This window comes from Haliotis rubra, unplaced genomic scaffold, assembly GCF_003918875.1.
Source record: "Haliotis rubra isolate DU_JTF1 unplaced genomic scaffold, ASM391887v1 Scf124, whole genome shotgun sequence".
NCBI classification, from domain to species: Eukaryota; Metazoa; Mollusca; class Gastropoda; order Lepetellida; family Haliotidae; genus Haliotis; species Haliotis rubra.
Genome location: NW_025765159.1, coordinates 1,926,482 through 1,942,156, shown reverse-complemented (window position 1 = coordinate 1,942,156; position 15,675 = coordinate 1,926,482). Strand labels below are relative to the sequence as shown.

At 40.9% G+C, this 15,675-nt stretch overlaps 1 protein-coding gene across 1 annotated transcript in view; it reads right to left on the bottom strand.

Moving 5' to 3' along the window:
- Positions 1 to 15,675, bottom strand: part of LOC124266231 (UDP-glucose 6-dehydrogenase-like) — a 60,151-nt gene that overhangs the window by 37,287 nt on the left and 7,189 nt on the right.

Sequence of the window (15,675 nt, the reverse complement as noted above, 5' to 3'; positions counted from 1 at the left end):
AGAATCTTACAAAAGATTGAAATTCAAGATTATTCATGTACATATCTTGGTATCCAATGTTTTCAATGTCTCCCCTATATAAACGACAGTATGTTTACACTCTAATTTCACATGACAAGGAAAGTTTATACACAGAATAATCTCGGTCCTGATAAGACGAGTCTAACCCAAACAGAATGCTCATTAGTCATGTAATAAAACAATCAATTTGAGATTTCCATAGAATGTGACATATTAAGCTGCACATTATGCGGTGTTGGCCTACCCTCACGTGCACCTGTACAGCTCACACCTGGTGTCACGTAATTGCCCAGTGTGATCAATAGAATGTATACATAATTACATAGAAAGCAAGATACACTTAAAAGCTGCAACAGTTTTACTCAAATACACAAGACTCAAGATGGGATAGATCGACTTCATCAGCACAAATTTCGCTGGTGTTTGCAGAAATTATGTAACTGTACACAGAGAAAAAAAGATCATCATTCCGCTCCGTGGCCTTATCTTTGCAGCTTGCACTGACATACTCAACAAATTGAGATGATCTGTTTGATTGGCATATTAGAAGTTGATGAATAATAAGATACTGTATGGATAACAACTTCCTTATTTTATTATGATGCCACGTTTGAGATGAAACACAGAATCTTCAAATTGGAAATGAGGACGAAGCCAGCTAAATCCACATGTTCTTGATGACAACACCAAGAACTTGAAAAATTCTCACATGAATTTGTATGACATAGAAATATCTGTTGAGAGCCGTGATTGTTTGAACAACGGAGAAAGTTTAATGGAAATATGGCTTCTTTATTATAATGAAAGTGGTGTTGCTGCCAAAACCGTTATCAAGCAAGTGCTGTATACAATATGTACAATAAGTAGTGAGTGAGTGAGTGAGTTCAGTTTTATGCCGCACTCAGCAATATTCCAGCTATATGGCGGCGGTCTGTAAATAATGGAGTCTGGACCAGACAATCCAGTGATCAACAGTATGAGCATCGATCTGCGCAATGGGGAACCAATGACATATGTCAACCAAGTCAGCGAGCCTGACCACCCGATCCCGTTAGTCGCCTCTTACGACAAGCATGGGTTACTACAATAAGTAGTAAAGGTAAAGGCAACGTTTAACTGAAAGGCACATCTGAAATAGTAATGAAAACATGTTGTATTTATCAAATAATGGAATGTGTTTTGCTGGACTTTTGGGTTTCCAGAATGAAATTGTGACGTGTCACAATGCCATTTAGAAACTGTGTTTGGGATTACACTTTCTCAGTCAAGTACAGATTCTGCTGACCGCTTCCGTGGTGTAGTGGCTAGAGCGTCCGCCCGGAGTGAGGAAAGTCGCGGGTTCGATCCCCGACTGCGTCATACCAAAAGACGTTAAAATATGGTACTTGTTGGTCCCTGCCTGGCGTTCGGCATTAATGGGTACAACAAGGAGTGGTCGGCTCGGAGTCAGTATAATGTGTCTGAGTGGGGTATTCATGCTTCACTGCGGCATGGTATCTCAGTGGGCTAGCACTATAAAACCAGCTTCAGTCTGGGTTAGTACAAGCAGCCACACATACACATACACACGCATGCACATCGTCATATGAGCGAAATATTCTCAAGCACGACGTTAAACCCAATTCCACCACCACCACAGATTCTGGTACTTTTGTTGGGTTGAGTCCCATCCGAGATTGAGTGCTTTCTGGTGGTCTGCCAAGAAGCTGACAGTGACTAAGGGCTGTCACAAATCCATGTGGCAGCGCGTGGTCCTGTGCTCAAAGCTCAGGTCACAAATCGGTGAAGTTAAGCAGAGTCGAGCTCGGAGAGTCCTTGGATGGGTGACCGTGTTTGGCAGCTTGACTCCTGAGAGTTTCTAGGACTTGAGTCCTGCCCCACAACGAAGCACGTGTGACACATGTGGTCTCACCTTAGGCAAGTGAGTTTGATCAAAATTGTCTTTGTTCACCCAGCAGGAAAATGGGTACCCGGTGGAAAAAGTCATATGACTATAACCTTCTAGAGCCTAACAGGCAGCTTGGGTTATCCGGGGTAATAATGTGCTGTGCCTTGATTGTTAGCGCTATGAGCATACCTAGTGTGGAGTTTGGCGCTATATAAATGGACACATTATTATTATTATTATTATTATTATTAAATACGAATACTCAGCAATACAGTAAAAGGCCAGTGAAGCATTTTTACTATGTTCAGTTAAACAGGAACAAAATACATTTAGAGTACTGGTAGTTCTTGAAAGGCATTTAGAAGTTTGATGAACATGAATAAATGACACTTTTTTTTGGATAACAACTTCTGTTTATTTTTTATTCTTCATCATTCACCTGATGAAGGAGCAAGAATTAGCTCTGAAATGTTGTATAAAGAATGAACAGAAGTTGTTATCCATAAAAACGTGTCATTTATTCATGTTCGTCAAACTTCTAAATGCCTTTCAAGATCTACCGGTACTCTTTGACATCTTTTTCACATTGTTGACATTGTTAATTGATGATCACACTGAGCAGATTACTGTCAAATTGAATAAAGAGTGTTGATTGTGGTCCTGACTGGCATGTACATATAGCGTATCTCATTTTGATAAATAACAACTAAAAATTTATGTAAAAATTCTTTTAAACAAATCATAAATATTTGATTCTTGTGATCGTGAATAACGAATGAAATTCATGAAGGGATACAGTTTGATTCACCAAATACGAGAGTGAATTGTAACATCCACAGTGGACAGGGACCCATTCAGGAATATATGCATGGGCTTATTTTATGTAACTTATAGGGCCCCACTCTGAGATATCATATCAAAATTAAACCAGACAAGCAGTTTGCTGATGCAGAATCACAGTCCACTGGTAGCATTAATCACACACACTGAATAAGTGAGTTTAGTTTTACGCCGCTTTTAGCAATATTCCCGCAATATCACGGCGAGGGACACCAGAAATGGGCTTCATACATTGTACCCGTGTGGAGAATTGAACTGGGGTCTTTGGCGTGAGGAGCGAACGCTTTAACCACTAGGCTATTCCACTGCCTCTAGTCAAACACAAGACGTTTCTTCTGACGTCTTTTCAAATGTAACAAACTGCAGCAGCTGCAGCAGCAACAGATGGAAGGTGGTCACTCATCTCAGACTCTTTTACCTTTCCTACACGTCACCATGGTCGATGAGGAATTGCGAGACATATTACCAGTAGGGCTGTATATTGGCAAATAGATTGTTATGCAAGTTATTGCAATTCTGGTTCTCGTATGCCGATACGTATTGCAATATACTGTTTACTTCAGTGAGTGACACTGAGTGTACATGCAGAGCCTATTTACTACATACTAAAGCCCTAAAAATATATGCTATGGTTGTGATGACAGAAATCTTGAATTTAGATTTGATTTTGAGGGATTGAATTTTCTTTTTTTATACAACCCATTGTATGTAAACATATGCTTTTGTCAATTAATTATAATGGAAACTGGTGGTGTTTGGTCCTGTGCATAGAGCTCAGGTCACAAATCAGTTGAAGTTACGCAACTATGGGCATGGAGAGTCCTTGGATGTGTGACCGTGTTTGGCAGCTTGACTCTTGAGAGTTTCTAGGACTTGAGTCCTGCCACACAACGAAGCACATGTGAGTTTGTTCAAAATTGCCTCTCTTCACCCAGCAGAAAATGGGTACCCAGTGGGATAAGTCATGTGACATAACCTCCTGGCACCTAAGAGGCATCATAATAGGTAATAATGTGCTGTGCTTTGATTGTTAGCGCTATGAGCATTTACCTAGTGAATGGAGTTTAACGCCTTATAAATGCATATATCCTTATTATTATTTAATATGTCAGTGTAAGTGAAAATCTGTGTAGATTTTAACTAAAATCATAGACATAATCTCAAAACTTCATACGCTTTTATGATCCAGTATACAGGTTCTGAGAAAAAACATTTATTTGCGTATCAGTAATCGACTCGGTTCTTGGAGCTTCTCTCCCAGGTAGCGTCCGAGCAGGAACAACCAACTTCTAGTGGCTTTCTATTAACTCAAACCGTTATACTGACAACACAGGTACTGTAAGAAACCCTGAGTGTCTGGGAGGGCAGTGATCTCTGACCAATCTAGTTGTGTCCCGCAAACTTTCCCATGTCAAAGAATGTGATACATCCATCAAATGTCCAGATCGTGACTGTTTCGCTGAACCGTTTTTAGTTATCATAAACCCTCCCTGATTATTTAATCCGTGATCAACTATATCTGCAAGTGACAGTGTACAAGGGGTTACATCCCATTCTGCCTACAGACCCAATATGCCTACATCCCAGTTTGCCTACAAAAATTACTGTTGGCAGAATGGGAAATTATTTTTGACCTATAAAATACAGCATGCATTCTTAAAAAATCTTAATAACGCGGTTATGGTAGAATGAAGAAGAACATATTGTGTTGGAAAATCAGAGGTATATAAAAAAATTATAATAGCTCTTAATTGTTTATTTAAAATAAAAAAATTAGAGCTATTATAATTTCGTTATAAACCTCTGAATTACCGACACAGTATGCTTATCTTCTAATTGGAAGTGTGTGCAGGAAGTGTGTGCAGCTGTTCCACAACTGGACATTTCATTAAATCTACAACACATCACAAACACGTCCCATTAGAATGACTTCAATGAGTATATGACCAGCACATGGGTGGACTGTGAAGTATGCTTTCCTGTAGGAATCTGGACACAGTTCGGACATAATGAGCCCAGGACGATTAACCATCTTGAGGAGTGGCATCATAAGTTGAAGAATTATATTCCATGACATTTTGTCAATTCATTTGAATGAAATGCATTCAGAAAGAACAAAGATACCTTATACCTAGAAACACTATGTTTTGTCATATTTCCCGTATTGCCTACAACTGACTTTTGGTCAAGTTCATTTTAGTAAAGGTAGAATAGGTCAGCACCTTAACCTTGCTTCCTGATCACTGGTCCGGAGACCTGCTAATCCCATACTACATTTCGTCTCCTGTACATCTGTCTATTGCTACATGGTCCGAGTTGTACCTCCTCGCCGACCGTTTAATCTCCCCTCAAGTCTGGTCGGTGCTCCTTGTCACCCTTGATGTGTTACCTGGCCCCTCACTCACTTACAGTCCCCTACACTGGCCCAGGTCATCCAGTTCCAGACAGCAAATTAATAACAGTAATCCATAGACCCTAAAGAAAAAGACTTTACACTTCCTGATGCCGATAGTGATGAATCCTTGGCAGAGGATTTCAATGAATTTTTCACTGAGAAGGTAACTACTATTAGAAAAGCCTTCGTCGTTCCAAGTGATCAGAATATATCGGGAGAGCGGATATCTACTGGATGCAGGATGTGCAAATTTCAACCCTTAAGTGAAAACCAGGTTCTGGGTATAATAACAGACTCCAAGAAAACTACTTGCGAGTTGGACCCAGTCCCGACAAATGTGCTCCTGGGGCTCATGGATGTCCTCCTCCCTGTCATTACCAGGATCATAAACATTAGTCTTGCTAGTGGTGAGGTGCCAAATGCTTTTAAACAGGCAGCAGTGAAACCTCTGATTGAAAAATCTAACCTGGACAAAAAATACTTTGAAACATTATCGACCAGTTTCCAATTTGTCCTTCCTGTCAGAAATCCTCGAAAAAGCTGTGAATGCACAGCTTTTGGATTTCCTGGAGCAGAACAATCTTATGGCAAAGTTTCAGTCAGCCTATCGAAAAGCCCACAGCATGGAAACTGCCCTCCGCAGAGTACTGGATGATCTTCAGCAAGCAGTGGATAACGGCAAAGTTGCAGTATTAGTTCTGCTAGATCTCTCAGCAGCGTTTGATACTGTTGATCACCAGAAACTGCTACAGCGGCTATCAGATGAGTATGGCATTGGAGAGACCATTTTGTCCTGGTTTCGTCCTATGTGACTGACCGAAAACAGTCAGTAGTCATCAAGGCGTCTCATTCCTCCACTGTCACAGTTGACTTCGAGTACCGCAGGGCTCTGTGCTGGGACCGTTACTCTTCACCCTGTATACCAGGCAGCTGGAGCAGGTTATCAGCAATCACCAGGTACTGCATCATCTTTATGCTGACGACACCCAGATGGTTGACAGCTTTCTCCCAGCCAGTGACACATCACCATTGACCAATCTTGAGGACTGCTGCTCTTCAGTAAAGTCATGGATGAATGACAATATGCTTAAACTAAATGAGGACAAGACAGAGGCTATGCTTGTAGGCCCTAAAGCCCGCGTGTCAAAGGTGAACATCAGCCATCTCACTATTGGGGAAACAGAGATTTATTTCTCAACTTCTGTAAAAGATCTAGGAGTATATTTACAGTCAGACCTTTCAATGGAAAGACAAGTATTGGAGATCTGCAAGTCATGTTATCATCATATCCGGACCATCGGAAAAATCGACATCTACTGACTGAATGTTCTACAGCTGCCCTTGTTCGTTCCCTCATTCTTTCCAGAATAGACTATTGTAATAGCTTGCTTTTAAACATCTCACAAGAGCTCTTAAACCGTCTGCAACGCATAGAAAATATTGCAGCACGGATTGTGAGCAAAGCACCAAAGTTCTCAAGCATGACCCCTATTCTAAAACAGTTACACTGGTTGCCCATAAGAGCTAGAGTGAACTTTAAAGTTTTAACCCTCGTCTACCAGTGCATACTAGGCACTGCTCCAGCCTATCTCAAAGAACTGTTCAAACCATATCTTCCATGCAGACAGCTTCGGCTCCAGTGACAAAAACTTACTTCACATTCCAAAATGGAAGTTGAAATCCTATGGTTTTCGTTCCTTTCAAGTGGCGGACGCGATGAACTGGAATGAGCTACCAGCTCACCTTAGAACAAGCCCAACAGTCACATGTTTCAAATCAAACCTAAAGACATACCTTTTCTCTATGTTTTTAAAATGACTCCTAAATTCTATCTTGTCTGCGCTATGAGCATGCTGTCGGTGTGGATTTAGCGCAATATAAAAGGACTAATTATTATTATTACTTTGTGGCAAGGGATAATATTTTCATAAGAACATTTTGAAATGATATAAACGTTTTGGCAGCATATTTAAAGTGTCCTATAAGTATTGATTTCTACAAGACACCCACCATACTCATTGTTGCAGCAATGTTATAATGATTTATCATCAACTGGATGTCCCCCATCTGTGACATGATTGCATGGTTGATACGATCAGTCATTGGATAAAATAAGACAATGCCGTGAATCTGTCATTTTCATCTCTGTGAAATAAAATTCTACAAGCCTCCATCTACTCTCTGATTCTGTTGTGAATCTCAGCTCGGTCTAACTGTGGGGATTCAGGGGTAGAATGGTGCCAGCAACCTGTGCTGGTCCTACTGTGGGGATTCAGGGTTAGAATAGGTCCCCAGCAACCTGTGCTGGTCCTACTGTGGGGATTCAGGGTTAGAATAGGTCCCCAGCAACCTGTGCTGGTCCTACTGTGGGGATTCAGGGTTAGAATAGATCCCCAGCAACCTGTGCTGGTCCTACTGTGGGGATTCAGGGTTAGAATAGGTCCCCAGCAACCTGTGCTGGTCCTACTGTGGGGATTCAGGGTTAGAATAGGTCCCCAGCAACCTGTGCTCAGGGGTAGGTCCTACTGTGTGGGGATTCAGGGTAGAATAGAATAGATCCCCAGCAACCTGTGCTGGTCCTACTGTGGGGATTCAGGGTTAGAATAGGTCCCCAGCAACCTGTGCTGGTCCTACTGTGGGGATTCAGGGTTAGAATAGGTCCCCAGCAACCTGTGCTGGTCCTACTGTGGGGATTCAGGGTTAGAATAGATCCCCAGCAACCTGTGCTGGTCCTACTGTGGGGATTCAGGGTTAGAATAGATCCCCAGCAACCTGTGCTGGTCCTACTGTGGGGATTCAGGGTTAGAATAGATCCCCAGCAACCTGTGCTGGTCCTACTGTGGGGATTCAGGGTTAGAATAGATCCCCAGCAACCTGTGCTGGTCCTACTGTGGGGATTCAGGGTTAGGTCCCCAGCAACCTGTGCTGGTCCTACCAGGGTTAGAATAGATCCCCAGCAACCTGTGCTGGTCCTACTGTGGGGATTCAGGGTTAGAGTAGCTCCCCAGGAAAACCTGTGCTGGTCCTACTGTGGGGATTCAGGGTTAGAATAGATCCCCAGCAACCTGTGCTGGTCCTACTGTGGGGATTCAGGGTTAGAATAGGTCCCCAGCAACCTGTGCTGGTCCTACTGTGGGGATTCAGGGTTAGAATAGATCCCCAGCAACCTGTGCTGGTCCTACTGTGGGGATTCAGGGTTAGAATAGATCCCCAGCAACCTGTGCTGGTCCTACTGTGGGGATTCAGGGTTAGAATAGATCCCCAGCAACCTGTGCTGGTCCTACTGTGGGGATTCAGGGTTAGAATAGATCCCCAGCAACCTGTGCTGGTCCTACTGTGGGGATTCAGGGTTAGAATAGGTCCCCAGCAACCTGTGCTGGTCCTACTGTGGGGATTCAGGGTTAGAATAGATCCCCAGCAACCTGTGCTGGTCCTACTGTGGGGATTCAGGGTTAGAATAGATCCCCAGCAACCTGTGCTGGTCCTACTGTGGGGATTCAGGGTTAGAATAGATCCCCAGCAACCTGTGCTGGTCCTACTGTGGGGATTCAGGGTTAGAATAGATCCCCAGCAACCTGTGCTGGTCCTACTGTGGGGATTCAGGGTTAGAATAGATCCCCAGCAACCTGTGCTGGTCCTACTGTGGGGATTCAGGGTTAGAATAGATCTCCAGCAACCTGTGCTGGTCCTACTGTGGGGATTCAGGGTTAGAATAGATCCCCAGCAACCTGTGCTGGTCCTACTGTGGGGATTCAGGGTTAGAATAGGTCCCCAGCAACCTGTGCTGGTCCTACTGGGGATTCAGGGTTAGAATAGATCCCCAGCAACCTGTGCTGGTCCTACTGTGGGGATTCAGGGTTAGAATAGGTCCCCAGCAACCTGTGCTGGTCCTACTGTGGGGATTCAGGGTTAGAATAGGTCCCAGCAACCTGTGCTGGTCCTACTGTGGGGATTCAGGGTTAGAATAGGTCCCAGCAACCTGTGCTGGTCCTACTGTGGGGATTCAGGGTTAGAATAGGTCCCCAGCAACCTGTGCTGGTCCTACTGTGGGGATTCAGGGTTAGAATAGATCCCCAGCAACCTGTGCTGGTCCTACTGTAGGGATTCAGGGTTAGAATAGATCTCCAGCAACCTGTGCTGGTCCTACTGTGGGAGTTCTGGGTGCCTTTTTGAGTTGTTTGTGTAAAATATAAGCAGATTTCATCTTAACACATCAGGGAAGATATTTGTTAATGATTCTTCCCATCACGATATTTCTGATTGTCGAAATTTTACCCAGCTCAAGAATGTAGCAAAAACATCTGTACCAAGATCTATACCTACAAATCGTTGTCTACCTTGCCAGCTGTCTCCATAAAAAGAAACAAACAACAGAAACAACAACCAAAATACTATCAAATCACAGGATCTGATATTTGGTTTCCTATTGTGCACTGTTCAGCAACCCAACAATGTCTGTTCATTTGTATCAAGACTTCCACGATAGATCTCGGAACACCTGGCCCAACACATACAGAAACATGAATATAGTTTTTATTACTTCAATATTTAGAGCCATTTCTGCCACATACATTACAGGGAAGGAAAAAACCCATTGCTAGATGTCAAAGTCCTGGGTATTTTTCTGTCGAGCAAGCAAATATGTTTATCATGCTGTATCGGTGTCCACAGGGGTGGAAATAACTTTAAAATTGCTAGTGTACTCCGGTACAGTGGTACATGTAAAATCACGCGCCCTGATAATTTTTCCACTATACCGGCCATTTTCTTGTCGATTTTTAAAAATACACAACATAATTAACATTGGAAAGTCAACTGGACACCGGTACAGTGTGATATACAAATTTGCCTGCCCGACAGAAAAAACACTGGACTCGGACGCAATGGGTTATTTCGACCCCTGGTCCGGTTGACTTATGTTGTTTATTTAAAAAATCAAATAGAAAATCAGCCGGTATAGTGAAAAAATTATCAGGGGAAGTGATTTTACATGTACCACTGTACCGGAGTACACTAACAATTTTAAAGTTATTTCCACCACTGCATTACGAATACAGCCAGCATCAAAGCATACTAGTGATCCTAAATTCCTTGATATGTTATACATGCTAATAGTTTATAGAACAAAACAAGCTGAACCTTTAAACTTAAAATGACATCTGAAATTGGCAAATTTACCCTCAAAATTACTCAGTTGTAATTGAAACAACATCAAGTCACGAAAACATCTCTCTTAATTGTTGAATAATAGTATATGTGGTTAGCAAATTGATTGATAATCAGAAATATTGTCGATAGGAAAAATGATTAATGATTATCGATAAGAAAATTGTGTTATTGATAATGTCGTACATAAACTTTTGTGATCGAAAAAAGTTTTAATTTTTTCAGAAAATATACCAATTTAGGACTTAATGAATGGTCTCCTTCTAAATTATGTTCAGGACGCTGTTTTGTTGATAATCCATGACAAACATGTTGCCACTCACCAGTGATGTGAAATATATCAAAAAATTTCAGATATTTATGGAAGTTTTGCTTAAAGTTACGTTTCTGATATTTATTGATAATCTATCGCTATTTAGTAAATGAATATCTCTATGATCTATACCAATAGCTAGCCCTTGTGAATTCAGATGACTTATGTTTATTAAGACGGATGAATGTCTCTTGATGATTAATAATACAAGATGATGGGGCATGAACCACCGTGAAAGATAATGTACATATTGTATGCAGGGATGTACAAAAGATGAATATTGAGTGAGTGAGTTGGGTTTTATGCCGCTCTTAGCAATATTCCGGCAATATCATGGCGGGGGGCACCAGAAATGGGCTTCACACATTGTACCCATGTGGGGTATCGAACCCGGGTCTTCAATGTGACGAGTGGACGCTTTAACCACTAGGCTACCCCAACGGCCCTGATGAATATTAAAAGGGTGTGTCTTTTTAATTTACAGATGTGTCAAGATGGCTCATGACTATTGACCAGTGTGGTGTGGTCAGTGGATCTTTCCCTACATGGGATGACAACAACAACAGCAACAACAACAGCAGCAGCAACAACAGCAACAACAACAGCAGCAACAACAACAGCAGCAGCAGCAGCAACAACAACAGCAGCAGCAGCAACAACAACAGCAGCAGCAACAACAGCAGCAGCAGCAACAGCAGCAACAACAACAACAATACTGCTGCATTTATAATCCTTCCAACTTGGTTCTTAGGAGCATAACATAATATTACAACCCCACTCAAAGTGCACTTGAGTTTCGTTATCTGCTCCCTGGGGATCATACATACAAACCTGCCTACAAAAATTAACAGCCGCATTACCGTTCTACCAGGTACCCATTAACTGCTACAGACACTAGCAGGCACACATGTACCATGCGCTCCAGTAATAGGCAGGACCAGAGTCCCCAAAACGTCTCAGGAAACAAACTGACAAACAGTCATTCCACAACTGACCCAAACTTTGCCTCATTATAACCTGTGAGCTGAAACTATTGATTCAAAATATTTTTCCGATTTCATTAATCAGCCAGTTCCCAGTCTGTGTAATATGTTTGTAAGTCTTGCTTATAAAACCACTACAAATATTGCTTAATTGTGACTTGCTATTCTTCTTTGATTTGTGTCAGTACAACTTGTTAAAATTCATGTTAAGAATTTCAAGTTAATTCCTGACTCAGACCCACAACAAAAATAGCATGACCTCCTCGATTTGTGTCTTGAACAAACAACGTCAGCTATATGCTTGGCTTTTCACATAAGCTTTGTATTGTGCTCTATGTATTGTACACAGGCCAGAGGTCTTTGTACAAATAAAAAAGTTCTTCCTTCTTTTACACAATGTCAGTTGGGACAAACAAGTTAAAGTGGCCAAGAAAGTGGAATGTGTGAATAAAAGAAGGAAAACCTAGATTCCGATGCACTCAGGACTCTATGAAGCTATATAGAACAAGTGTTGCCACTAATATATCAATGTCCAAAAGAAGAATGAAATATTTACAACATATTTAGTACTTTATACTTTTGGTCACATACAAGATGCCTGAAATGACTGGTGTCTGCATAATCATCCAATGTAGGCTGTCATCAAATTTGAAGATATTGGGTAAAACAGTTGCATGAGATATCATTTTAACATAAGAGTTTGAAAAGTGGTCAAAGTGTCGAGGTGACCTTGAAAATAAGGTCAAGTTCACCAAAATTGACTGGTGTCTGCGTAATCATCTAATGTAGGCTGTCAACATAATTGAAGACACTGATTGCAATGTTTTATAAGATATCACATTTATAAATCATATAAGTTTGAAAAGTGGTCAAAGTGGTGAGGTGACCTTGAAGATAAGGTCAAGGTCACCCAAATCAACTGGTGTCTGCATAATCATCCAATGTAGGTTGTCATCAAATTTGAAGACATTGGGTAACAACAGTTCATGAGATATCGCATTAACAAGAATCGGGGAGTACGGACGTATGGATGTATGGACGGACGCACGGATGTTGCTGAATACATAGTCCCCTGTTCCGCGTTGCAGCTGGGGACAAAAAGGAACCTTTCTGTAATGATCTCGAAGGAAAGTTAATGTTGTACTGATAGTAGAGTTCCAAAGGAATTCGACAAAAAAGTACAAATATACAGCAACATACTGCACTTTGAACAGTTGTTACAGTCTTTTGGTAAGGACATCCTTTCAATATCATTAAGAAAGGAAGAAATATTTGACACCTTCAAACTACTGCCTGCCAAGATTGAACAAAGGAAAAGCAGTATTGTCACAACGAAGGAATGCTTATCGGCAACAGAATATTGACACATGAAACAATTGAGCAATTCATTATTAACACCTGAGTTTTTTGCCGATTAGACACAACCTGTTAGACCTTGACTAGCAAAAATCTAGATGGGCTGGTTGTATTTTTTTCCAAAAGCTACTTTTGGCCGAAATGACCAGATACATTTGACAAATGGTGTCCATCCTTGATCATGGGCTATGAACTATTAATAAAATAAATATGCATCTGAACTGACAGGCCAGTGGTGTCAACCTAGACTAAGGCTTAGTCTCTGAATATATATAATTTTGATAGTAACAAACAAGCCCAAGGAGCCCTAGGGAGACCAGAGATTCAGAACCTGAGGAAATCTAGACTTGCTTTATTTAGGGCTTTAGCACTGCAGAGAGGGCTTGGCAGTAGGGAAATTAATGTGGTTCAGGGACTGTGAGACAAACTAGTGTCAACCCAGTGATGGGCTGTGAGCACTGAACCTTTTAGCGTGAAGCCACAGACACTGCCACTCTGTCAGGTGCAGTGCAGCAGTGGTGATAGACTAAGGCTTAGTCTCTGAATATATATAATTTTGATAGTAACAAACAAGCAAAAGGAGCCCTAGGGAGACCAGAGATTCAGAACCTGAGGAAATCTAGACTTGCTTTATTTAGGGCTTTAGCACTGCAGAGAGGGCTTGGCAGTAGGGAAATTAATGTGGTTCAGGGACTGTGAGACAAACTAGTGTCAACCCAGTGATGGGCTGTGAGCACTGAACCTTTTAGCGTGAAGCCACAGACACTGCCACTCTGTCAGGTGCAGTGCAGCAGTGGTGATTCCAGCCTTCCCCAAAGTGGGCCCATGGCTCACCAGCCCTCAGTAATGTGGGTCATTTAGAAAATATTACAACAAATTGCTGTGACTTGTCAGCCATACACTTCTAATTACGAGTATGAGTTCACTTAATTTTATAACTTTCAATCAAGTCAGGCACTTTGTTGGCGTTTTCCCAAGACCTACTTATTTTGGTGCAGTGAGGTGAAATGAAATGGGGTTTAATGCCATACTTAAGAATGTTTCGCTCATATGACTACATACATGCGTGTGTATGTGTGGCTGCTTGTACTAGCCCAGACTTAAGCTGGTTTTATAGTGCTAGCCTACCGAGATACCATGCCACAGTTAAGCATGAATAACCAACTCAGACACATTATACGGACTCCGAGCCGATCAGATCTTGTTGTACCCCTTAATGCCGATCGCCAGGCAGAGACCAACAAGTACCATATTTTAACATCTGGTATTCTGCGTCCGGGGATCGAATACCTAGTTTTGCTTGCTTGTGGTTCAGATTTACATTTATGGATGCACCGAGGCGACATGCCCCTACCTGGACAGTGCACCAGGTTAAATGTTTGTGTGCGAATGACGCTTGTCACGTATGAAAACAAACCATGACTTTAAGTGACCTAAATGTAGATTATGGTGTGGCCATGATTTTCAATTCACCCAGTTAGTCACACATTTTTTTCACAAGCCAAATGGATTGAAATCACACAGAATGTAATTGTTCTTATAAATTATCAACACCACAATATCAATATGAATACCAAAATATTATTATTTATTATTATTATTATATAGGTATTCATATAGCACTGTAGTCCATCCCACATGCATGCTCAAAGCGCTTTTTTGTTTTTCTCTTGATCATTGGATGTAAATCTCATCGGCACATCATATCATCAATCTCAACTCCCTGGGGAGCATACAACTCTTCCGCCACTGAGTTAATGGGACTTTCCCATTCTTTCGAGGTACCCATTCACAGCTGGGTGGACTGGGACACATAGTCACAGTACTTTCTCCAAGTTTACTTCACATTACTGTTGTTATATCAATATCAACACGAAAAAATCAATACCACCATATCAATACCACTATATCAATATCACTATATCAATATCAATACCACTATATCAATATCAATACCACAATATCAATATCAACAGCAAAATATCAATACCAACATATCTGATCACCTCAATATCAATACCACTATATCAACACCTCAATATCAATATCACAATATCAACATCAATACCACAATATCAACATCAATACCACTATATCAATATCAACACCAAAATATCAATACCACAATATCAACACCTCAATATCAGTATGATACCACTATATCAATACCAATACCACAATATCTATATGCATACCATGACATCAATATCAATACCCAAATATCAATACCAATATCAATATCAGTACCACAATGTCAACATCACAATATCAATATCAATACCACTATATCAATATCAATACCACAATGGCAATATCACAATATCAATATCATACCAATATGAATACCATAATATCAATATCAACACCAAAATATTAATACCACTATATCAATATCAATACCATAATATCAATACCACTATATCAATATCAATACCATAATATCAATACCACTATATCAATACCACAATATCAATATGAATACCATAATATCAAAATCAACGCCAAAATATCAATACCACAATATCAAAACCACAATGTCAATATCAACACCTCAATTATCAATATGCACAAGATAAAGTAAACATAATCATTGATGAAATGATGACAAAGTAAAACAGTTATCCTTGACATTATTTATCTTCATTCTGATCACTGTATGTTAAGGACAGTTTGTGTGTGGGTGTATTAATTGACTTAAACAAGTTCAGTCCAT